This window comes from Lepisma saccharinum, chromosome 4 (genome assembly GCF_977018435.1).
Source record: "Lepisma saccharinum chromosome 4, izLepSacc3.1, whole genome shotgun sequence".
NCBI classification, from domain to species: Eukaryota; Metazoa; Arthropoda; class Insecta; order Zygentoma; family Lepismatidae; genus Lepisma; species Lepisma saccharinum.
Window position 1 is genome coordinate 79,678,968 of NC_139232.1, and position 26,461 is coordinate 79,705,428.

Below are 26,461 nucleotides of genomic sequence, written 5' to 3' on the forward strand. Positions count from 1 at the left end.
AACCTAACATTACCGCAAATGGTTTGTGGGGCTAACGTCAATGGTTTGTGGGGCTAACGCCAATGGTTTCTGAGACTAACGAGGTATTAGTATAATTTCAAATCCGGCCACGAAATTAGGTATTTTTCGATGGAGAAGGTTGGAAACACTGCAAACACACTCCAAATCGACAAAACACTGCCGTAACGCGCGATGAACCAGTACGCTATCGCCACATTGTGTGTTACAGAACCGGAAAAAGGAAAAACAGTGAGTACTCGTAAATTTAAAAAATAGATATTATTTTCGTTAGAAATTCATTATTACACCTAAAGAAATGTTCCGCAATGTTATATTGTACGTTAGCAATGTAAAAAATTGCGAAAGAAATTATTTCTAGGTGTTTCCACTATACGGAAGTAGTACCGAGTTTTCTTTTAATTCTTGAAGCTCTTATTGGGTCAAATAAAGTGCACAAACATGGTGATGAACAATTTGCGTGGTAATACTCATGGATCCTACTGTACACCCCGGCAACTGCAATGTTGCAGGCTAAACGAGACACTGGCGGCAGGACCTACGGCCAGTATAATCATGTGTAGGGCTGTGTGTGCTTAGTGCCCCTTTACAGCCCCAGCTTTTAATTAGATAAGAAGATTTTATTCCTCAGAGACATGTGTTGATTTTAGCTACGGGACTGAGCTAGTACCCTATAATGTGACGGGTGCAAAGTAGCCTAAGTGCTGACACACCCACAATTTTAATTTCAAAGCCACTGACGTCTACATAGTTGATTGATTGATTTAGTTCATTTCACTACGCGTTTTGTGCCTCTTGGGGAAGATGGGGATGAGTGATGAAATGATGAAATTGATGAATGGACATTCACAAACAACCAAGCCCGAGCGGGATTCGAACCCGGAACCCTTGGCGTCGCAGCGCGATGTGCTAACCACTCGGCCACAGGGTCCGACTTCAGTGGCTTTGAGGCAGATAAGAATGGATATCTTTTGAGATATGGGAACGTAGAAGAATATTAAAATGATAAAATTGCAAATGAGGAAGGAGTCGGAAGAATTGGCTAGAAAGAGAGAGTTGAGGAAGGCAATAACATTTAGGAAGAACTGCCTTGGCGCGTTTTAAGAGGTGACGATTTTCTTAAGTTCAGAAAGAACAAAGAAATGGAAGAGAGAGATGCCGGATGACTTTAAAGGAGACACTTCCATAATCTTAAAGAGATGACCTACGATAAAGCAGTATGCAAAAAGTGGCGCAAGCACTAGCTCGAATGCAGACTCATGGTCGTTTGACTGAGCTCCCTCCCCGTTTAAACAGAAATGAATTAATTACACTTGTGTTATTCCTATGTTTTCCAGCACTGGAGAAGTCGACGTTGTACAAACTGCAGCAAAAAGGTCCATTTTTTTTTCAGAACAGAGCATATAAAGAAATTTGGTATGCGGGGAAACAAGTGGGTTACTGGAGGCATAAGGGAAGTCGGGAAGGGAGAGCGAGCAAGGAAGCGAGTTAATGGGTCCAAGCGTGATTTGTATGTGGGATGGAGCAGTCTGCTTAAATGGAGTAGGCTGTTTCTAAAGCCCGCATAGTCGAGAAAAGTAGGCGTTTGTGTGGTTATTGCGGTACATTATGGCTCCGCCATAAACAGTAGTCCTAGACTTGTACTCGTACATCCATTGCTGCTACACAACTTAATCTTTTATCAAGAATGTTACAACAGAGGCTCTAGCATTCCTAAACAGAAAGCCTTTTTGGGCTCGGCAACACATCTGTTATCTGTCCCTATCCTGGGAAAGATCAGTGCTCATATCAATTTCCGTCAGAATCAGGTTCATCTCAGCAGCATCTTTCTTCCATCTTTGTCTTGGTTGTCTCTTACCACCAGGCCTTCCAACAAGGTATTTTTATTTTTGTTACTTTTACGTAGCTTTTCTGGTCACTTTTCGCTGGTCGCGACGATGAGGATGAGTGAAGATTGGATTGAATTCATAGAAGAACACTTAACAAAGAACACCGATGCCCACGCCGGGACTCGAACCCGATAATATCTATTGCGAGTATTACGTAAACTTCTCTACCTTCACCTTGCGTTCTGCATGACCTGTTCACCGAAGTCTTCCTGATTTAATTATTGTAATTCTATCTGATAGATTGGGCAGTTCAGTATTTTGTAACGTAACCTTCTCCACTTTCCTAATTGTTCATCTCTTCTAGGACTAAGATTTAATGTTCAAAATTTCTTAATTTATGTTCGCCAGGCTCCGTGGTAGAGTGGTCATCGTAAATCCCTACGAATTCGGAGGTCCCAGGTTCCAACCTTGGTCAAGAAATGGGCGTATCTTTGTGTCTTATCATATTGCCAATTCATCATCATCGTCGCGATTAACACAATAGGTTGGAAAGCAACGTAAAATAGTGTAAGGGTCCACGTTTCACATCCATACAAAACTACAAGCAATATTACTGTTCCGTACTTGTAGACGAGAGGATTAAAGTTTATAATCAGAAAGTAATATTTTTAAGAGTGGAAAAATTGGACCCAGTTTAAGCGTTGACGACGGAGAGATATAACTAATGCATTTATGATAATCTGCATTAGTGTAATTTATCTTTTAAAAATGTATATCAAACCAGACGTAAACTATCAAACTCTCGAAGTCTACATTAGTCCCAAAGGCAATGGATCGTTTAAGCATTTTTGTTAGTTCTTTATCCTAGACATTTCTCTATTGTCTTTATTTTTATTGCTAATTCATCATCATCATCTTGGTGCCCTCTAAAGCTAAAGTAAATATATCGAAATGCTCTCACTTCTTCTCAGATCACTATTTCTAATTTTTCATTAAAGGTTTTTCCTAAAATAAAAACACACTTTTTTTTTTGCACACTTCCACCTGATTTGGATTAATTATTCCTCTTAACACCGTTATTAATCTTCGTGAATATTCCCTCGAGCGATATTGGGAAGACTTAATGAAAAGGTTACCAAAATTGCTGATTCATATGTCCTGTCGAAGAAGACATGTGAATCAGTTAACTTAATATGCCACGATTCGTCTTCAACCCGAAGTGCAAGGTGCTCGTGTTTATTTTTCAGTCCTGTCATAGCAAGTTACCACTAACCTTCGAACGTAAAAGCACCACTTATAAAAATATCATTGGCATCGTCAGATATCTCTATCAACCCCACCTCCTGTTATGTAACATTTTTCTTACCAGGCATAAATTGCATAATCAATAGGTTAGAATACAAGTGGTCTCATTTTCTACCTGCACGAGATATGTTCATATAGTGGGCTTAAAACAAGCATTTGACCCAATCTGTGAAAATAAGTTTTTCTACTTACCTTCGAGGTGTAGTAGCATAACGGACTTCGACGCTATGATCTCCTCACCGAAAATTCAGGGTTCGAGCCCCGACCTGTCTCTTCTTTGCGAGTATCCCTTTATCAAGTTCATTGTCATATTTATCCAAATCTCCCAGAAGCGCTAAAACTGTGAAAAATGCAAATACACTGATTCACCAGTTTTTCCACCTTCACGGTAGAGGAGCGATGTAAAATATGAAAGAAGAATTAGACTTTGTCACCGAAGTTTCAGGATTAGACTCGCGGCCTGTAAATAGGTGTTTGTAGTTATCTCTTCATAAGTTGCATCTCAGCTTTTTGCAGACTAACGGGGCTCTGGCGCCTGGACCTGCAGCCAGGATAAACTGTTGGGATTGTGGTTCTGCGTTTGTGATGGTCTCTTTATCTCACGTGTCACCATTCATTCCCATTGTCGCGATTAGTCAAAACTGGCAGAAAAGCGACGTGACATAATACGTTCGTTCATTCATAAGTTGCATGTAATCATCCTTTATTCCCATCGTCGCGATTAGCCTGAGGTGGCGCAAAACAAGTAATTCACGTGTGTGTGTGTGTGTGTGTGTATGTCTGTGTGTGTGTGTGTGTATATATATATATATATATATATATATATATATATATATATATATATATATATATATATGTGTGTGTGTGGGTGTGTGTGTGTGTGTGTGTATACACACTGGTGTGCAAAACCTAAGGACGAGATAGATAAAGTAACATAAAATATTTCGTAGTCGGTGCAAATGAATGAAAGCCCGGCAGCATGTTGCCAGAGGTTGACTACACATGCACAGGGACCAAGAAGTTGCATGGCATGACGCCAGCGTGACCATTGCGCCGAATGGGTCAGCTCCAACAACACGAAGCAGTTGAATGAATGGGACGAGACAGTGTGTGTCAGTCAGAGGGCTGTTAAGGTGCATTGTGGTGGTGTTGCTCACAACAACATGGCCCGGACACAACATTTGGATGCGTTTACACGGGGAAGAATCATCGGGAAACTGGAAGAAGGACGAAGTGTGACGAGTGTGGCCCAGGATTTTGGGATTGCCCACAGCATTGTTTCACATGAATGGAGAGCGTTCCGAACCACAGGCACTGCCGTGCAAAGAAGAGGTGGTGGTCGACCACGGTTAACTACAGCAGCGGACGACCGCTACATTGTGCAACAGGCACGCAGGGACCAAAGTCAAACAGCGGGTGGAATTGCAGACACATTTAACGGGACCGCGATTCGTCCAATCTCACGATCCACAGTGACACGTCGACTGCATGGGTGCGGTCTCTTTGCCCGACGGCCATTACGTTGCGTTCCGTTGACACCCGCGCATCGGCGGCACCGTTCGCGGTGGTGCCAAGAGCATCAGGACTGGACCGAGGAGGAGTGGGGTCGCATTCTCTTCTCAGACGAGAGCAGATTCAGTTCGAGTAGTGATTCTGGACGTACACTCGTCTGGCGAGAGGTGGTAACACGCAATAAACCTAGGAACATTGTCGAGCATGATCGTTTTGGTGGTGCATGTGTTCTTGCGTGGGGAGGCATAATGTTGCATGCGCGTACCGACCTCCAAATTTTTGAACGCGGTACAGTCACCGGTCAACGTTATCGTAACACCGTTCTCCTTCCCCACGTGCGTCTTTTCAGAGGTGCAGTCGGCCCCGAATTCATCTTTATGGATGATAATGCGCGACCGCATAGAACAGCGCAAGTGGCGGAGCTCTTGGAACGAGAGGATATTCGGCGTATGGACTGGCCTGCCCGTTCCCCCAACTTGAATCCCATCGAGCACGTGTGGGATGCAATGGGGAGACGTCTTGCAGCACGTCCATATACACCAACAACCATCCAACAGTTGACAACAGCGCTGGTGGAGGCATGGACTACTATACCACAAGAACTCATTACCAACCCTGTGAGGAGCATGGGAGCACGTTGCAGAGCATGCATCGCTGTCCGTGGTGATCACACACCCTTCTAAGGACCATTTCATTACTTCTGTAATGTCACGGGGCCATCATGAGTCGCAGTGCCTTCGGTGTAATTTCCGGTCTATGCGTAAAAATGTCATTTTCTGTTCTGATCATCACGTGTTTTTCTCTGTTCTTTCCTGTATCATACTGTAACATTACTTTGTATGTATGGTTCAAGTTTCACCGATCTATGCCGCTTGTAACTGACACAGCATGCGAAACTTACTTTCGTCCTTAGGTTTTGCACACCAGTGTATATATATATATATATATATATATATATATATATATATATATATATATATATATATATATATATATATATATATATATATATATATATATATATATATATACACACACATATAATGAATGATATAATGTATCTCAACAAGTATAATTCAATTGTTACTGTGGCGACTCTCTGAATAGAAAAAAAATAAATAAATACTGGCATCACACTATTGCCCATACATACATACACAAATACATTTTTCACCGTTGACTAGAAGAATCTGGTCATAGGGAAAGCGACGTAATGAAATGTTTGCAACCGACCTCCGTGTTAAAGTGATTAGCACACTCCGCCAGGGATCCCGGGTTCGAGAGTGTCCCTTGATCAATTTCGTCATATCATGACTCATCCTCATGATTAGCCAAAAGTGGCAGAAAAGCGAAGAAAAATAGATCAATCATTTAAGGAAACGTTTCCCGCGGTTGTGCTCTGACCGTCCTGAATTGAATTTCATCCAGGGATTTTCAAGTACGTTGATTGAGTAACTGAGTGATGTAGTGACGTGATAACGGCTGAAGAGAGAGAGACACCCGTTATTTACTTACTTATCGTTCAGCAAGCTTATCACAGTTTCAGGAAGTTAAGCAATGCTCCAGCGAAAGAAACGTGGTTTTCACGTCATGGGTGTGTAACTGAAAGTGGAGCCTTTCGACAAACCCTGCTTTCGTTCGCAGATAAAGAACACAAGGGAAGGATATTTCTGTCTTCATGTCGTTTTAAAAAGTAAGTGAATAGGATATGTTTACAATATTATTTGTTTTTTATAATTATGAAGATCAAATTATGTGTAACTAAAAGTTAAAGGAAAATTCAAGCTGTCCCACGTGTACTGCATCTTACATGAGTGTGAAAATTATTAACATGTCGAGTTCATTGTTGAATTGGTGGGTGGGGGATGGGTGTAAGGCACCACCCAAGTGTGAATCTCACTTCCATGGGAACCCCAGTTTTTAAAATTAAATGCAATGCTGTAACTTTATCCTATCTTTTGAGTGAACAATCTAAAATTGTCATTTTCATAGAAATTCAAGTATTATACAGTTCGTTTATTTTAACTTTACTTGTGTTTTGTATTGTGTCCCACCCGTGACACAAAAGAACAATTAATTTCTTCTTTAACTGTTAATTTCTTCCTCGACTCCACTAGAATATTAAAAGGTCACTTACCTTCTCTTTTTGTCTTAAATAATTTATTATTAAAATAAATTTCTTATTAAGTGAAGAGGCAGTGTTTCGTCTGTCCCAGCCGTGACACAAATTTTTTAACTTATAGCTACAAAACCGGGAGAGCATTTTAAGGGTAGCTATGTTTAATCAACAGTGTTAAGTTTCATATTTCATTGCACAGAAACTGTAAGGAAAATGTTGCTGAAGTATCAGTAGAATAGTTACTTTAATATCGAAAATGTAGTCCGCGTGTCCCACCTGTGACAATGTTGTAATCAAGGGGTCCCGGGTTCGATACCCGGTGGAGGCACAAGTGGTTCGGATCCCACTTTTAACTGTAGGCCCAGTCCCGATTAGCCTTACTGTGCGTAAAGTGGACTTGAAAAAACAAATCAATCAATCGAAGTCTTAAGAATATTGTTAGTATACTACACATTATGGAAGTCTCGAAAGTTATTTAAAAGTATCCGGAAGAGTTCGGTGAACTTGTTGGGTAAAATTAATGAGAATTATGTATCGTTATTACGAAGGAATCTACTATTATTTGGACATTTTCGGCCCGGTCCCTTCAGTCGTACTACACGGCTGAGCTGTTGCAACATCAATTTAAGGTAGTAGTTTACGCACAGCAACAAGTACTTACAATAGCCACCGAGACAACAAAATACATCGATTATGCCGCCACGGTTTAGAATTTAGTTCAGGTCGCTTGAAATATAAATTACAGGATCAGATTCGTCAAAAATTAGAGCGCAACCTATAAATAATTGCGGGGGCCCAAATGCTCAGGTTCCGTCGGGTCGGCGTCTGTGACGAGGTGTCTGCCGAAGCTATCGGGTACGGCCTTCGGACATGGAAAAAATATCGGAAAACATAGTGGAGAAATTTGCAGTCTGGCCGCCTTCCACACGCGATGCAGCATTATTGATAGTGCGAGAGCACGTGACAAAAAAGCATCTACAACTTGGTCGTCAGGAGTGTCGAGATTCATACTTAACGGCCGGAAAGTGCTGCTTCTGAAGCAGGTCGAGGATTACTTCCTTATGGAAGACTCGCGGTGCGTTAATCTGATTTATCGATTCATAAATAACCTCACTGAAGCGTGCGTCTGCTTGTACGGGGCTGGCATATGTTATTATCCAGTCACTAAAACATAATTCCATGCTCTGTGGCGTCTGTATGAACAATGTGGTGCAAGTTTGGAAAACGAATTAGGATGGAATGGAATTGGTTTGATGGAATTGGTGTTTTAAGTCCACTTTATGCACAATAAGGCTAATCGGGACTGGACCTATAGTTTAAAGTGGGATCCGAACCCTATGTGTCTCCACCGGGTATCGAACCCGGGACCCCTTGATTCAAGACGACGCTACCACTGCACCATTGGGGAGGCCCAAACGAATTAGCAATATGTAAAAGTTGTTTGGCGTTTGTGCGAGGACTGATTGAAAAGTAAAGTCGCAGCGGTGGTCTATGCAGTAGACCCTTGAGACCCGGGTTCAATTCCCGGTGCGGGTGATTTCAAGTGCGAATTTTTCCAGCAATGCCCTTAGGATTCACCCAGCCTCTTAATTAATTGATACCCTAAGTAAGTTGACAAGGCATCTAGAGAGAGTTCGTGATCTCACTACCGAAGTCCCGCAGGATTTTTTTTTTTTTTGGTGGGAGGCCAGAGCCCTGAAAGTAGGGGGGGGGGCCGCGGGGTGATGCTTTACCTTCCTTCTCAGTTAAGAAAATTATCATATAGCATCATATATACTCTATGTGATCAGAAGTAAGTATCCGGACACCCACCTGAAAATTAAGTACAAGTTTGGGCAACCCTCCATCGGTAACACTGGCAGTCAATAAAGTGTTGGCCCACCTTAGTCTTGATGACAGCGTTCACTCTCACAGGCATACTTTCAACCAGGTGCAGGAAGGTTTCCTGAGGAATGGCAGCCCATTCCTTGCAGAGCGCCAAAATGAGAAGAGGTATTGATGTGGATCGGTGTGGTCTAGCACGAAGTTGGCATTCCAAAACATCCCAGAGATGTTCTATCGGTTTCAAATCAGGACTCTGCGAAGGCCAGTCCATTAGTGGGACGTTGTTATCGTCAAACCACTCCCTCACAAACCCTGCAGTATGGACGGGTGCTCGGTTGTGTTGAAAGACACAATGGTCATCCTCGAACTGGTCTTCGACGGTGGGCAGCATAAAAGCTGTTAAAATGTCAACGTAAGCTTGTGCCGTGATATTGCCATGTAAAGCAACAAGGTGGTCAAGCCCCCTCCAGGAGAAACTAGACCACACTATAACCCCGCCACCTCCGAATTTCACTTTCGGCACTATACAGGCTGGTAGATGTCGTTCACCAGGCACTCGCCACATCCACACCCTACCATCGGATCTCCACATTGTGTACTGTGATTCATCACTCAACACAACGGTTTTCCACTGTTCTATGGTCCAGTTTTGACGCTCCCTGCACCACACGAGGCGGCGTTTGGCATTTGTCTGTGTGATGTTTGACTTATGGGCAGCTGCTCGGCCTGGAAACCAAGTTGCCGCACCTTGCACTAAACAGTAATGGTGCTTGGAGTAGATCCTGATGCAATTCGGAATTCCTGTGTGATGGTGGCGATGGATGATTGACGATAATGCTGTGCGACCCTCTTCAACACTCGATGGTCTATGGAGGTCAACATGGGAGGTTGGCCTGCACGCTTTTGGGTTGTACACATCCCTTCACTATAACATTGGAAACAGTGGACAGAGGGATGTTTAGGAGGGTGGAAATCTCACACACTCACACACACACACACACACACACTTCCTACACAAGTGGCACCCAACCAACTGACCACGTTGAAAGTCTGCAAGTTCCTCAGACCATCCCGTACTGCTGTCTCACACTGTCTGCAGACTACTGAGTTCGCTGACTATGTGTTTCACGCGGTAGATGGCAGTACTGTGTCGTCCTCTATGATAAACACACGTCTTGCGGTGTGTCCGGATACTTTTGATCACATAGAGTATTAGAGACCACTCAATCTGCTGTCTTTCATGGCACCTATTGTCTATGTTTTCACGCTACAGTTTCACCATTTGTAATTATATGATGTTTTTCCAGATATTTCAGGAACCCCCCTGCGGCCGCCCTTGCATATGCACACAGAATCGGATGACTCCACAGGTTCGGAACATTTTCTTTTCTCGCAGACATTTTTCACATTCAATTTATTTCTACAGAGTTTCAAAAACGATTCAAACGATTAATTTTAAAACTATGCCAGCGAGTGGGCAGATGCAACGCTGGTTCATTGGACGACTTTTCACCACAGTTGTGACTGCCCTTGTCAGTATTCTGCATCTGACCCGTCTTTCGTTTTACGTCTGGTGAATATTCAGTTCCTCATTTCTCACATACTTGGTCATCATCACTGTCATACTTGGTCATCACCGAAGAAGCAACGTTCTCTCCGGGAGAAAGTTCGTCCCGCATAGCTTTCTTTGATCGACCGCACTTTACTTTCTGCCGCTGAGGATTTACTATTCTACTGGGTGGGAAATAACTTTTTGCTAGGTGTCCACAGTAAAAAGCAACAACAATTAAGAAATTATGGTAATACCAAATGTTTACTACGGCAATTGTGGTTACAGAAACAAAATTAACAGTTGGTATGTCCGCCCTCTCACAGCACGAAGACGATCAAGGTAGGAGCTCAGAAGATTCGCAAACAAGTCCGTATTCCATTCCATGTCACGGAGGACTTGTTCCAGATGTGCAAGGAGTGTTGCCCGGGAATAGCAATCGTTGTACCCTTTCTTCCAATTGTCAGTTACCCAACGTTCACTTCGATGCAGTTTCTTCTCGACGCATTTGCGGTTGATGAATGCTGATCCACCTTCCATTGCTTCTCGAAACGCATTGGCTCTTATCCGATCGACAACTCGCTGCTCTTCACTGTCACACAATAAATTCGCCATCTTGGAATTTATTCCTGAAACACAGAAAAAAGGCCTACTTTAGCACACCACACTTCAAATGACTCCATCTTAACACAGTTTTCCTGCAGACCCCTAGCAAAAGGTTATTTCCCACCCTGTACTGTCGGTGCGTGGCACTTTGCAGCAAAATCTTGCTTCTATGTTCTGTTGGTTGTCCACTCCTGTTATAACTTGGAATCGGGTTTATTAAATATCCAGGAATTTTAAATAAATAAGCAAGCGTAAATGGGTTCTGGACCGCAAGTAACCTTTTTATCTGTAAAGTGTTTCAATTCGGTCCAGGAACCTCTTTTCCGGATCAATTTAAATACGGTCCAAGTTCCGTAATGAAATGAAACAACTTGGACCGAATTTAAATTGTGCGAGAAAAAGGTCCCGGTCCTTTTGCGGAACCCAATAGAGACCATTATAATTTATGTGTTCCTGTACCTTTAACAACCCTGCTTGGAAGTAGTAACGGGAAATCACTTTTCTCTCCCAGAAGACAAAGCCGTGGCGGAGTGGTTATCACAGGAGTTCAACGTTTGAATCACGATCCGGGCATGGGTGTTCTTTGTGAGTGACCCTTCACTAATTTCATCATATCATCACTCATTTCCGCGATTAACCAAAAGTGGCAGAAAAGCGAAGTAAAGTAAACCAAATCACTTACTCGCTCAAATCAAATCAAAGTAGCAATGCTAATCGTTACAGACTTATTCAGACTAGTCGTTACAAACCGGATGTACGTCATTCCTCTTTCTCGGTGCTGAGGTGTTGTCGCAGTGATACAACTCTTAGCAGGATCTCGGTTGAATTGTGTGGCAAACAAACTGAGGCAGGAAACCAGTTTCTCCCTTACGTCTTACCTTACACTGATTTGCTACCACCTGTCAAAAACAAAACGCAACAACATTGGTAAATGGACACACATCATATAAACACTGCGTCAGCATGGGTGTATTTTACGCGAAGATTTCCTTCAGGTAGCCTTGGTTTCACAAATTGAAACTGCCTCTGGCAATGATTGTTTTCAACGTTTGAAACCACGGACTGGTCATGTATGCTTGAATCAACACCTTTCCCGGATAAACAAGTTTCGTTATACCTATCTGAGTATAACGTGTAGTGGCGTATCTAACGGTCACGCGTCCTGGGGAGGCGACGACGTCTCAGGGGTCTTCGCCTGATATCAGAGATGTCGGATTTCTTAGATTTTTCTCCCTTCTGGTCCGGCTATGGCCACGCTTAGAGACCGATCTGTTTTTTCGTCGTCACGGAGAAACCCTGCGTACATGAATATTGTCTTATTCCAGTAAGATATGCAGGGTGCAGATAACATACGTTGATTTTCTCCAAACTGTTTTCTGAGTTATTTCGCATTTCTTCCATCTAGCACTTCATTGTTTGTTCGCCCGAGGGCAAATATTTGCCTCTCTTATTTGGGTTCTTGTAACATTCCAAACAAACATATGTCATTTTCCCCCGTGTTCACTTAGTGCACTCCATGCTCACAACAATAAAGAAATTAAGGAAAACACGACCAAAATTAAACAGTATGACCACAAGAACACAAGAAACGAACTAAAACACAGAACAACACCGCGATAGCAAACACAAACCGAAGAATTTAAGAAGGCGCTTTCACCTCCGGATCGCCAACAAACACGTGAAAATTCCTAGACTGCAAAAACGTTGCTGTGTTGAGACCTCTAGTCTCCATCAGATGACGTCAAAATGTGCACAACGAATGCTGCTCCCTAGTTACCTTTCGTATAACTTCGCATGCCGTGTAGTTATTCGAGAAGTTGCAGGTTAAAAATATCTCTGCTGTCCATCCTGACGGGTTCTTCCGGCTTTGTGCTCAGGTACTCCAGGCGAATGCTGCCATGCTACCTTAAGTGAAGGCCAGGACGCTCCTTCCATTGTCCTCTCGCCTCTTGTCGCTGTTAACTTTACCCGTGGCGTAACAGTCTGTATGGTCCAATGCCTACCTACCAACTGCCGGATTGGTGGGAGATCATCCAACTAGCTACTGACTTGTGGTCAGCACGACGAACCCCCGCTTCTCCAAGGAGACTCGAACCTGCGCCCGCCGGAGCCCAAAGCGCCTTAGATCACACGGCCACGGTGCAGGACACGCCGGAAGCGCAGAAACAGAACGGAACAGTTTCGCTTCCGGCGTCTCAATATGCGATAACCTGCAGACTTCTAGCCGGAAATTCCGTGTTACGGTTCCGCACGTTCCCCTGTTAAGCGTTACACCATTTGATTTCAATAGAAGCAGACGACAGAAGGTCTGTTGCGGAATGTTTCCCTGTTTCCCCGCGTCTCGGTGAGCGAGGTCCTTGAAGCTAATGGTAACAGTGAAAGAAGTCAAACCGGAAAATTGTAGAAAGTGTCATACTTAGGATGTTTGCAACCCTGCATATATGCTGTGTAATTTGGGTTGCCTATCTATAAGGGTGAATAATGTAGGTGGCATTTTTGTGAACTGTAATCACTAGGGCTAGAATTTTTATGATTTAGCATATTTTTTTTGGTAAGGGTGATGTGTTTCCTAAATATATAGAAATTCATATTGTGAACTAATTGAATTAAGATACTTTTTAAGGGCATATTTGGACATATTTGGCCATTTCTACGTGATAAAACATATTTTGATGGATTTTCGGTCATATTCAGCATATTTTCGCTTTTTCAAGAAATATACAGTCATTTTCCAAGAGGATTCGTTCGTACTCCCATGTTCACTCGAGGTTTTTTTTTTGGACTGCAGCAAACCTTTTTTTTTCATTTTAATTGAAAATTTACAGAAAGTATTCATTGTGTATTTCAACCCATCAGGGCCCATAAAGTGAACTAAAAATAGTGTGTATATTGAGTTGGTGTTTTAAGTCCACTTTATGCACAGTAAGGCTAATCGGGACTGGACCTACAGTTTAAAGTGGGATCCGAACCACTTGTGCCTCCACCGGGTATCGAACCCGGGACCCCTTGATTACAAGGCAATGACGCTACCACTGCGCCATGGAGGAGGCCCTAATAGTGTGTATATGAAAATATTTCAGCATAAGTTAGATATTGATGTTAGTTATAAGGGTATATTTGTCAAATTATAGTGCATATTTTGAAAAATTTTAGGTCATAAGAGCATATTTTTGTGATTTTTAGGTCATAAAAATCCTAGCCCTAGTAATCACATTTTCTATGAAAAATATATATGATCGATTTATGTTACATTTTTATGTACGCGTAAGGCTATATCATAAGCACGGTCCAATTCGGAACAGATGTATCGTGCTTTACGTGAGAAGCAGAAACTATAGAAGTTTCTGAATAAATGATTCATTTTAATTTTGATTCAGTTGTAATTCCAGTCACATAACTATAAATAGCCAAGTAAGCTCAGACTTTGGTGGAGGTATGGTGAAAGTAATTAGCTTGTAGTTTATAGGACCCCAGCGACAAGAGGTCATTTAGAATTGCAATAAATGTTAGGGTAAAATTTTCTTGTTCAACGCCTTTCCGTATTCGCAGTCTGCTGCAAATTTATCACTTAGCGACCTCAGTGGTCGACTCAAGATTTCGCCGTCGAAGGTTTTCAGTTCAAGTCCTGGCCTGGGCGTTCCTTTCTGAAGTCGCTTCATTCATCTTCATCGTCACTATTAGCCTACAAAAGAAGAGCATCTATCTTCACAAAGGATATTAGCATTTTAGGAGCATTATGGACACCGTGTATTTGCATAGAAATGAAAACGTTTTGAGAGGACGGATTAAGTTAACTATTAGCATGGTTTTGAAACTATCGGTGCACTCGGCAGCTTCTTATTAATACCATCAGCATCTAACCAAGAACAAGATTTACCCAGACATAAGGGTTGTTGAAATATCACAGAGATACTGCTTCACGTGCAACAAGAGAACTGGATCCTCGTGTTGCAGACCTTGTTCCCACGGGCTTCACGGAAGGCCATCAGTTCCCCAATCTGGAAGTAATGCTCAGATATGTAAACGATGATATCATGCTGCAGTGATATATAAACACCAGACACATGTAAATAATTGATCAGAGTCATCCTTCTCCTGCTGTTCGCTCATCAGTAAGAATTTGAACGGAAGTATAAAATCAGAATTGTTGGGCAGCAGAATTGTCGCATTCTTTTGGTTCCGCTGTTAGCCAAAGAGGCCAAATTACAGCAAGTGATTACGTTGGCGTTTGGAATAGCAGCTGTATTCCTTGATCTAGTTTTATGCAAACGGCGATTAAGTTTACCAAAAGGACACCATCTCACCATTCACACCGTCCTGATTCGAAGAGCGTGAATGTATCATTAGATGAATTCAACCTGGGATAACTCAAAAACCAGATTTTAATATCGATCCAGTCTGGTTACTTTTCTTAGCTAGAGATTCTCAGCTTCAGTATATCATAAAGAGTTGGAATTTTGAAATCTACTCGAGACTTATGAACAAAACTATGGTCGATCTCGACCATTTTCGAGGTGGTGTGATCAGCACTACGCTCTGGCCGCTTTTACCCCGAGGGGTTGTCCCCAGATACCCATTTATTTGAGGCTGGATGAGCCCCAGAGCTGCTTTATGTGACTTTAGAGCACCCACCCCGGGAATCAAACCCGGGTCTCCCGCATGGCGGTCAAACACCTTACGGACTAGACCATCGCGGCTCCCTTTCTGTGCAGAAAGTACGCGCGTAAACTACCCGTACTGTAATAAAAGAACAGATAGCTCTAACCAATGAACAGCCTGTTCGGGAGCCCCGAAATGAATGTCACCCTTTAATCCAATCATATATTCATGCCAAGCGCCGCCAGCGAGACACTTGGATGGGTGAATGGTTGGAATTATGGAAAGTCACGAATAACGCCCTCGGGTATTACTTCCCGGGAGGTAATTAATTGTCCGTGGTTTATCCACCCCCCGTCGACGCCCTCTTTCGTTACCCTTGGCTCTTCATTACGCCGTTGACAGTCTTGATTACGGCAACAGTTCTTCATGCAACATGACGTAACCGTAATAATCATTATCCAGGTTCGCTCACATGAAAAATAACGAATGCCTTTGATGAAATTTCGCTAAAGAGTGGCGTCAATACCTTTGCTTATATTCACAGCTGCGTCCGCAAACATCAGCACCTTAGTTTCAAGCAGGGAAGAGTGGATATACACGAATCTTCGGTTCGGGTAATGCAGATATGGGTAACGAATTGAATTTTGAAATATGCTTTTATTGATGAAGTCGAAATTATTAGTGTTTCTGTTGAAGTTAGGTCTGTAAAGTCACATACGTTGTTACTATTGATTTTATCATTGTGAAATGGAATTTAAAAGAAATTTGTTGCAACCGATCGATATTATGGTTAAGAGCCGAGATGTTTTGAGAGAACAGTGTAAGCTAATGCAAATATATACGGAACAAGCTTAGTTGCTAACTTATTACTTCCTCAGAGCGCTACGACGCCAGGGGTATAGGGTTCGAATCCCGGACTTTGCATGGGTGTTCTTTATGAGTGTCCCTTCATCAATTTAATCATATCATCCCCCATCCTCATCTTCGCGATTAGTCAAAATCGGAAGAAACGTGAAGTAAAATAAACCAAATAAAAATATATTAATTTATGTAGAATTAAAAGGTTCAAATGATTGAAATGTTAGAATACGTGCAGGAAAACTACATGCCTGAATCTACGAAAGTATGCTTTCATAACAAGAAAACAAGGCACTTAATTTGCACGCATTGTGTACTGGACAAAAATGTGTGTGTTTGTTAATTTTTATGTGTTGGAAATTCTTTTATACTCTTGTTGAAGGCATTTTCACAATGAAATGGTTGTACTTCGGCATAATGATTTCTGTGATCGTTTGCCCGTATGAGAAATGGCAGTCGCACGATCGTAGATAGCGGCATGCATGGATTATTCTAGAATACGTGTAAAAGAATTACTAAGATCTTTTAATACATGACACGCATTGGAATACATGAGCAACTAATTGGAGAGTACCAATAGTTAGCCACGAATTAGTGGGCACAATTCCTAACCATATAATATACATTGTAATTATTTTTCCAAACTTTTAGACCCCCCCCCTCGCTTCTTACTGATTGTCGACACTTAAGCACACTCCCTTCGACAGCCGTGGCGAAGTGGTTAGCACAACGCTCTACCACGCCAGGGGTCCTGGATTCGAATCCCGGCCTGAGCATGGGTGTTCTTTGTGAGTGTCCATCAATTTCATATAATCACCTATCCTCATCTTCGCTATAAGCCAAAAGTGGCAGAAAAGGAAAGTAAAATAAACCAAATTAATCAATCAATTAAACCCCCTCCTCTATCACAAGTGGAATAGCAATAAACTCCCTCATAGTTAGTTTGTGCACAAAATTCCGATTGATTAAAAAAATGGTGATGACGTTTATATATCATACCGGGTGTCCGAGAAGTCTTTGTATGAAAACAAAAATTAACTGTATCCGCTATATGCAACATAGACATGAAAAAATGGTACCAAAATGTTCGGAAACTATTCAAGTTTTATTGGCAATAGGAAAGAAATCAATAAATCTCCACGTGAGCACCCGTGGTAGCACGGAGTACATCTAGTCGAAATTCAACTTTTCGCCATGCATTAGCCAACATCAAAGGAGGGATTGATGTGATGACTTGGGTTATCCGTTGTTGCAGAGTTGCAAGATCGGATGCAGGGGTTCTATAGACATTGTCTTTCACATAACCCCATAGAAAAAATCTAAAGGGGTTATGTCTGGAGATCGTTCAGGCCACGCCGTCGGTCCATCTCGACCAATCCATTTTCCAGGAAATGTCTGTTCAAGGTAGGAACGAACCTCCAGACTCAAATGTGGCGGTGCACCGTCTTGTTGAAAGATAACATCTGGGTGGTATTCTAGCAATTGAGGAACAGCAAACAATTGCAACATGTCGAGATACACTCCAGATGTTACGGTGTCCTCACAGAAAAAGAATGGTTCGATTATTCTGTCATGCAGCAGCGCGCACCAAACGTTCACCTTCGGGTTGCCCATGGTCGACTTCCTCACCTCATGAGGGGGCTCTTTACCCCAGATACGCACGATGTTTGAAACTGTCTCTGCACTGTTTTTTTGTGACCTGCTCTCGTGAAACCACAGGACACACTCAGCCTTTTTCTGATTTGTGTACATTTCCGGTTTGCTGGACACTGGCACTGCTACACTACTGCAACGGTACAGAAATCTGAAACAAAAAAAACTTGAATAGTTTCCGAACATTTTGGTACTATTTTTTCATGTCTATGTTGCATATAGCGGATACAGTTAATTTTTGTTTTCATACAAAGACTTCTCGGACACCCGGTATATTGAAAGTCTTTAAGATAAACTGTATTCCCACACTTTGTAAGCATGGTGAAGTGATACCACTTTTCCATGTACAGAGTGGGCCACGAAAATGTAACCTATGGCACCGCGTTCAGCTATCGAGTGTGAATTTATTTTGTTTGTTGACACCAAAGGTGTTTGAAAGTATCGAATTTCTTTGTTTGGAGAGAGACTGTGTGACTGTACTAAGGGTGTATTTGAACAAGTCAACGACTTGTCCCCTCATTAAGAGACGCAGGCGAATTTACATGAGGTTATATAGTGTATGGCTAGCCAAGATTTTGGTATAATTTGGGGGCATTAATTTTCTTCTATGCCACAGTTGTTTGGGTGTTTAAGGCCCGGTCCGAGTATCGTTTGTCGCCGATCGCACGTCGCTTTTCACTCCGGTCTGAAAGCTCCAAGGATGCGCAAGCACAACCGAACTATCCCGAATGCCCACGACAGACAAAAAAATGCGGGCAGGTTCCTTGTGCGCGCCTAGCAGGTAGAGGGAGATTATTTCCGTAACATATTTGGCTGTTATGTATTTGAAGCATCGGAACGAGTCACAACTCTCGAAGCAGCCAATTAACCAAGCGAGCCGCTGACGTCATCTCAACCCAGAACCTATCGCTAAGCCCGTTGCTCATGTTCTACACGCCCACTAGGCTCGCTAGACAGACTCGCGCAGTCCGCTGGAGATGTTCCAAAAGTATTTCGACTCTACGGGTCGGCTCCGGGTGCACATAGCTTACCTCGATGTACTGCTACCAAGGCGGCTTTGGCTGGTAAAACGGCCATTTGTCATGATTCGACGAGAAAGGACTCGACTTTCGAGAGTTGTGGCAATAATTGGTTCACGCACGTGAAAGTAAGAGTTTGCATCAAACTCGGAACTGCAACTACAAGGGTTATCTCAATCACTCGGAAATTCGTGACGCAGAAGTAAACGACCATCAATATGCGGATGCCTTTCCGTAGCAGTAGATTTATCGTAGAAATGCATATTAATGCTGCAACCAACCGTTGAGGGAGTTCGTCCGTATTCGTTTTCCTTGACATAATGGTGTGTGGCACGCGAGATGTGTGTGAATTAATATTGAAATAGAGCAGGTGGTAAAATTGAAGTTAACATCTTCATTCCATATTCACTCTTTTTTATTGCATAATATGCATTTTGTTTCCTTATCCATTAATTATGGAACAAAACTTTCATTTCAGCACTTGCTATATTATTGGACATAGACAGATTTTGTTTGTTGATACAAAATTGATATTATGTAAGAGGCAGAGTTTTTTATGATATTTGAAAAAAATGCCTAAATCAAGTAGACTTCGATCAAATTGGGTTATTTTATGTCGCTTTTCTTCTACTTAGGGCTAATCGCGACGATGGCGATGTGATGTGATGAGATATATGAAAGGACAATCACAAATAAATACGGACGACACAACACATGTTCTACAGAGGATTATACTGCATGCAGGTCCAGACGGCAGAGCCTCGTTAGTCTGCAAAATGGTGGAAGAGGTTGATATTTGGGTGTACTACGTGGGAGGGTCACCCCCCCCCCCCTTACACCCCATTCAGTCGATTTGTTCAAGCATATCAAGTAGAAATCTGCCTGATTATTTGTAGAAAGTTGTACCTTCTTTTAACCTTTACTCGTATTTTGGTCGATTTTTCGACCATCGAATATAAAGTGCTACTCGTAATTTGGTTCAAAAATCGACCATGCAGCTGATTACAAAATTCCTGTTTTTTTTTTATTATCTTGATACTTTTCTGTTAAGTCGGAAATAAGGCTAAAGTGTGCATCCCCTTCCCAAAACCCAAAATAGAGGGGGAAGAGGGGGCAAACTCCCCATTTTTATGATTTTTTCATTGAAAGTTGGGGACCGCGGCCCACCCAACCCCTCTTATTGGCTTTGGCGTTTTGATTTCTGCACGGTTGCATGCCCTGATGTTTTAGATGCAAAACAAAAGTTACCCGAAGTAGATTGTTCAAATAGTCTACGAGTTATAACATTTTTTGTCAAATAAGAATACGAATTTAAAATTCGCGCCAAAAGGCCTCGGCGAAACCGGGGTTACTTTCTGACGATCCCCTCGGCAGAGTAAAGGTTAAACAGTGGATACAAAGTCAGTCAGTCAGTTGCAGTTGTGAGGGTGTACTGCGTGATTGCATATATTCAGGATAAAAAACCGTTTTTCGGTGGTTCGAAACAAGACATCAAGCAGAAAAGCTGTATTAAGTCGTTTTCCCAATCAAATTTTTACACTGTGAAAATTTGTACGGTGGCACGTTGTTATATGTTGTTTATACTATATATAGGGTGTTTCAGAGCGACCCAGACACTACCTTCTTCTCGAGAACGGGAGATCGTATCAAGTTGAAACAAAAAAAAATGCACCACTAAGGTGGGCCCAAAGAATCCGTAGAAAGTATTTGCAACAGCCCGAAAGCCACCCTTTGTGGTTTTAGTGGGGGGCACATTCCCCGTTCCTGCGATTTTCAAATGGAAATAGGATAGGTGTGACGAGCTCTCCTGCATAGCAGTCGGTTCCAGTGTGCTTCCACTGATAATGCGAATACGCCCCTCCAATGTTGGTCTCATTCACCGTTGTCTGTTACAAGTGATTGCATCGTCGAAGGCATTGTATGGTACCTCACGACGTTCTACAGTGAATTCCTCGCGGGTAGTGTGCAGTCCTGTACTTAATTCGCAGTGGCAAATTGTTGAATGTGAACTAATAATGCCTTTCACGAACTAAGAAGCATTTGATATGCTCATGGTGTTGGGTGAGTGCCAACGAAATAGTTCTGCTGCTGCTCGTGTGTATGCTGCAAGGTATCCCGATCGGGAACATCGTTCAAGACATGTTTTTCGCACCCTTGCCGATCGTGTACGCAGAAGGGGCAATGTTCAGCCTTCTAGCAGTCGCAAACATGAACGCATTGCTCGGCCTGTTCGAGATGAAAGGTCTGCTGGTGTACTTGCAGCCTTCCATCTCAATCCTCATGTGAGTATCATGCAAGTTACTCGTTATTCTGGTGTCAGCGCAAGTACAGTGAGAAGGATTTTAAAGGATCACAGATTTCATCCGTACCACGTGTCTTTGCATCAAGAGCTACACGGAACTGATATTCAAAGCAGGCTAGACTTTTGCATGTGGTCTCAAGCTCAAGTGAATGCAAATGTTCGATTCTTTGACGAAATGTTGTGGTCAGACGAGGCTACATTTAAAAGTGATGGTCAGGTAAATCGGCACAACATGCATTACTGGGCCGCCGAAAACCCACGGTGGATGCAAGAGGTTGATCATCAACGTAGATGGTCTGTGAATGTGTGGTGTGGAATCATCGGCGGACGAATAATTGGACCTCATTTTTTTCAAGCGAGGCTTACGGGTGGTGTGCACCGCACATTTCGTCACGAACAATTGCCAGTCTTCTCGAAAACGTCCCCTTACACATCAGAACACACATGTGGCTACAAGATGGCTGTCCAGCACATTTTGAGCTGACAGTGAGGAATCAGGTGAATGCAATGTTTCGTGGTTCGCTGGGTAGGTAGAGGTGGGCCTATGCCCTGGCCTCCTAGGTCACCAGACTTAACACCTCTGGGGACGATTGAAAGAAATCGTTTACCAAAATCGCCCTACAACGAGGGACGACATGATCGAGCACATAGTTGCTGCATGCAGGCAGATTAGTGAGGCAGAAGTTATTGCAGCACAGAATGATTTCAGTGTCCGTGTGCAGAAATGCATTGAGACCGAGGGAAGACATTTCGAACATCTACTGTAAGTTGGTAAATGTGCATCTCACTGGGTGCTTTACCTATTCTAGTTTTCGTTGTTCATTGGTTTCTGATTACTCTTTCGTTTTTCTTATCATCATTTCAGTTAGGCCTATTTCTCTTGTCAAACAATGGTTTGGCAATCAATTGTGAGAAAGGAAATTTTTCGTTGGCGAAGCAGCCGTTAAAGACGCCAACGAATTCCTTATTGTGCGTGAAAGTAAACCATTCTTTGCCAGTCTTAAGCCTGGAGAAAGTGTGAAGGGCGGTCAAAGTTGCAGCTCAAACAAAGCTTACAGTAGTACGGTGTTTCAAGAGCGGACCCATTACCATAATAGTTTGTACAGGATCTTATGTACTCAGTCCAGTGTTTGTGTTTTGCTATTTACGTACGTAATTCCTCACTTTGGAACACCAACTTTAGGGGTCGGAATTGTTTTGGTTCGCTATTTTGAAACCGGTCAGTGGATTACAAAATCATGTTCGCATCCTTTTCACGTTTTCTGTGACCTTTAAAACGAGGTATTACTCGACCCCCCCTTGCCACTTGAAATTTTCGAGTTCTTCCCTATCTTTAGACCCCCTTTTTAGGGTCACGCGGTTTCATCCTGTTTTAGTCCCGCAGTCATCATGTGGCATATCGTTGGAAAGCTTGTGTCCTGCACTTTCCGAAACTGTTATGGTGCTGCACTTATCTTAATTGTTAAGCTCGGTATACTCGATTTGGCTCACCTTTTTTTTTTTTTTTTTTTTTTTCCATTTTCTACACGGAAAACGGTAGGTGGTACAGACAAATGTTTCATATGACGATCGTATTTTTTCCCCGCCTTTCCGAATCTGCATTCCAAACATACCCTTCCCATTTGAAAATCTCACGAACGGGGCATGTGCCCCCCACTAAAACCACAAAAGGTAGCTTTCGGGCTGTTGCAAATACTTTCTAAGGATTTTTTGGGCCCACCTTAGTGGTGCATTTTTTTTTGTTTCAACTTGATACGATCTCCCGTTCTCGAGAAGAAGGTAGTGTCTGGGTCGCTCTGAAACACCCTGTATTTGTAGGCTCAAGATGAGACCGAACCTTTTCACTTCGGGAACGAGACAAACGTTTACAATTCGAGACGATAGACGTAGAACGAGACAGCCATTCACAACTCGAGGATGAGACCGAATCTCTACCAAGTATCGTTTCGTCTCAATACTATTTCTTCTTTCTTCTATATTATTCTTCTTTTCTTATCTTTCCTTACCTTTCTTTCTTTTACTGTTTCTTACAGGCACCTATCTAGAAATATATTTCGGGAGGGATATGAACCAAGTGCCTCACAAGTAATAACGAAATAATAATAATGTTTATAATTATAGTATCGATAAGATAAATAGGTCTATTAATTATGAAAAGTAAACATGGAAAGCTAATTATTTTACAAATAGAAATGTAAGAACACGTATTCATTATCAAGCTTAGGTCTAGTTAAGATCGCTAAAATTTGTGTAAAAATAATTACCCCGCCAGGAAAATTGTCAAAAATGAAAAAGAAATATTTATTGAATATCAAAAAGTTGTTAGGTCCGGCTCATGAGAAGTAAAGTTCCTGATTATTCTTTTTATGTACATTATTATTACTAGCAGAAATATCTTTTCGCAGGCACTATCAATATACAACTGTATGATCCCAATCTAACCCTTACCTTTTCGTAAGTTATAAATAACCCTTGGTTATACAGCAAATTGTAAACAAGTATTGTATTCATTTGTTTTAAGCGCTTGTTAAGTCTTTTGGAGAGAGGGGACAAAGGCCGAACACTCCTTTCTTGATTGTTTTTTCCTCCCTCTTTTGCTCTATCACATTCTCCCTTTATCCTTGTGTCCTTCTTTTTATTTTATTGTCTTATCCCTCTTCACAGGACATTTGGGTGTGTTCGAGCCCACCTCACACACCTCGTGGCGACGCTACTGACAATACACTCGTGCAAGTGTAACGCAATATGTACACAAGCCAATGTTTAAAATGACCATTGATTTTTACAACATCCTTAAACCACCCTATGTCCCCATTGATTTTTCCTCCCCTAGAATACACTGTATGGCATCCATTATGTGCGTAGTTCCGTCATCAACAGCGTCATGAAGTTGAGCAATTCGAAAGGTGATTGGTCGTTCCTTCCAATACGCATGACGTATTAGCCAAAGGATGTGTGAGTGCTGGAGGAGTTCATATGCGAACGGGTTTTTGTTTTATTTTTTTGAAAGACCTCGGTCGTCACCTGACGTGTTATACCGTTGATTCCAATGACATCATTCAAGAAGCTCTTTCTTTCTTGCTTACCACCTTCTAGGATTATCCGAACGAAAAGTATCGGAAAGATTCACGGAGCCAGGAGGGTGAGGGGGCAAGTGCACGTACACCTAACAACAAAAAGAAAAAATAAGAAGCAAAATTTCCATCACAATTTGCATTCAGTCCGCTTTCCATAATGTGATGATCACTAATTGAAATAAAAAAAACCGTCAGTGAGCAAAGGCCAATATCTGCTTCGAATCAACAGAATACCAAACAGGATGTAAATTTTTTAAAAAAATGAGAATTGCGAGGTACAGTCAACGGCAAAGATAATGTTAGGCAAATTGTCCACCGCTATTTTCATTACTTTTTTATTCTGCATGCTATATTGTTTTAAGGAATGCAACTATGTTGGTTCGAAGCAGGCAGTGGTCTCTGCTTATTGACGTCATTGTTTTAATTCATTATCATCACATTGTGTAATACAGATCGATGAAAACAATGGTGGACAATTCGCCTACTGTTTCTTTTGCCGTTGGGTGTACAATTTGCCTACTAGCAGTGGCGGCGGGGGACAACCACTTTTTGCCATTTTTGCCCCCGCACTATGCTATGCTAAATGCGGTATGCGCCAAAATATACAGTACTGAAACTCGCGCACCTCGAACGTGCATGTGGGTTTGTCGATGGGGCATAGCTCCAGCCGCTCGTGTTCTCGGTAGTAAAAAGGAAGTTATAACTCGCTAATAGTGTGTATGTTAGTGTTTCTTTCAGGATAAATAAACTCACAGATGACAACAATGTAATGTTAGTCTTTTAATTTCAATACTGTATATTTTGGCGCATACTGCATTATATACAAAGGGAAAGTAAACTGTCCTCCCCCTCCCCCAGTTTTGGAACCCAATTGTCGCCACTGCCTACTTGCACTGCCAAGACATTAACCAAAAGTACGGTTTAAAACTTTTGTTCGGTTTTGGTTTACAAGAACCTTGTTTTCTCAATTTTAATGTTTCGTAACTTTTTTTTTCGGTTTGTTTACAAAACCTTTTTTTCTTAATTGTCGGTTTTTAAACTTTCGTTTTTTAAAACTTACTTTCAGTTTCGGTTTTCAAAAGGCTAGCTTTCTTGGAAACTGGAAACCGATCGTGTCGAATTTCAATAACACCCTCCCGGGGAAAAAAAAGACAAGAGTACGTAAAGGGTAGGAATTAACAGTTGATGCTTCAGATTTTACAATCCTCCTAATGAAGTATCCGTGACATGAGTCATTTCGCCCTCTCCCCACCATCATAAAAGTCACATTGCAAGCACAAAGTAATGTTAAATTTTTATGACGGCGAAAGGGGTGGAAGGAGGGAAAGCAATGCTGGGACAGGCGTAGGGGAATAAAACATGGTTACTTTTCAGAAATACACATCTCCCTCATCCACACACGCACTATATTAATATTTTTCAATTTCTTACACGCAGAACCATGGCCCGAAGTGAGGGGGGCGGTTTTGTACTCCCCCAGTGAAGAGAATTTGCGTAAGCATCCCCTCACCTGCTTCATGAAGATGCATGCTGAAGGAGTTCATATCCCAAAACTCGAGGAAGCTTCACCCACCTACAGGAATTTCCAGTTTTGGTTTTGTAAAACACGCACACAACTACTTGTGATTTTTTTTTTTTTTTTTTACAATGCTTTGAAACTTTCTTTGAGAGGGGCGATCAATTCTTTTCCTTCCCCTCCTGGTGGAAATATTGTTTGATTATATAGCCAGCCGCCACTGAGCGCCAGGGGAGGAGTAACTCGCGGTCGTCCAGCCGCCTCCTTACCACCCCCACACCCAGTAAACAAGAAGTGCTAGAAGCATTCATGCTCTTTTGGCTGAAATATGCAGTTCTGTATGGACGCTATTCACCGGATGTTTACATTTCGGTGCTTCCTTGGCGCTGGCGGGGACTGCACTTCCGGTTTTGAAAAGAATAACATTGAATTCAAAGGTGTAAAGGCAGTTTCTTCGGAAAAGGCGAAAATATTTGTGTGGCTTTTGGTTTCAACATGAGATAGGGAACAAACAATTGTTCTCAGGTATCTACGCATCGTTTTCAGACTGACCCGACATTGAAAGATCAGTGGATTTAAGCCCGCATCACAGGGAACTGGATTTCCAGTAGGTATGCCCTAGTTGGCGCTGGACTTGCTATCAATTTGCTAGTTTTCGCCTCACACGGTACTTAT

At 42.2% G+C, this 26,461-nt stretch overlaps 1 protein-coding gene across 3 annotated transcripts in view; it reads left to right on the plus strand.

The window, feature by feature from the left end:
- LOC145986622 (putative fatty acyl-CoA reductase CG5065) overlaps positions 1-26,461 on the plus strand; it is a 134,660-nt gene that overhangs the window by 61,503 nt on the left and 46,696 nt on the right. Inside the window, exon 1 of one of the 3 annotated variants that reach the window (XM_083120853.1) lies at positions 9,923-9,977. The exons of the other annotated variants lie outside the window; for them this stretch is intronic. The gene's annotated coding sequence lies outside the window, so the exon portion shown is untranslated. Of the gene's footprint in view, positions 1-9,922; positions 9,978-26,461 lie in introns of those variants that run through there. 3 annotated transcript variants of the gene reach the window in all.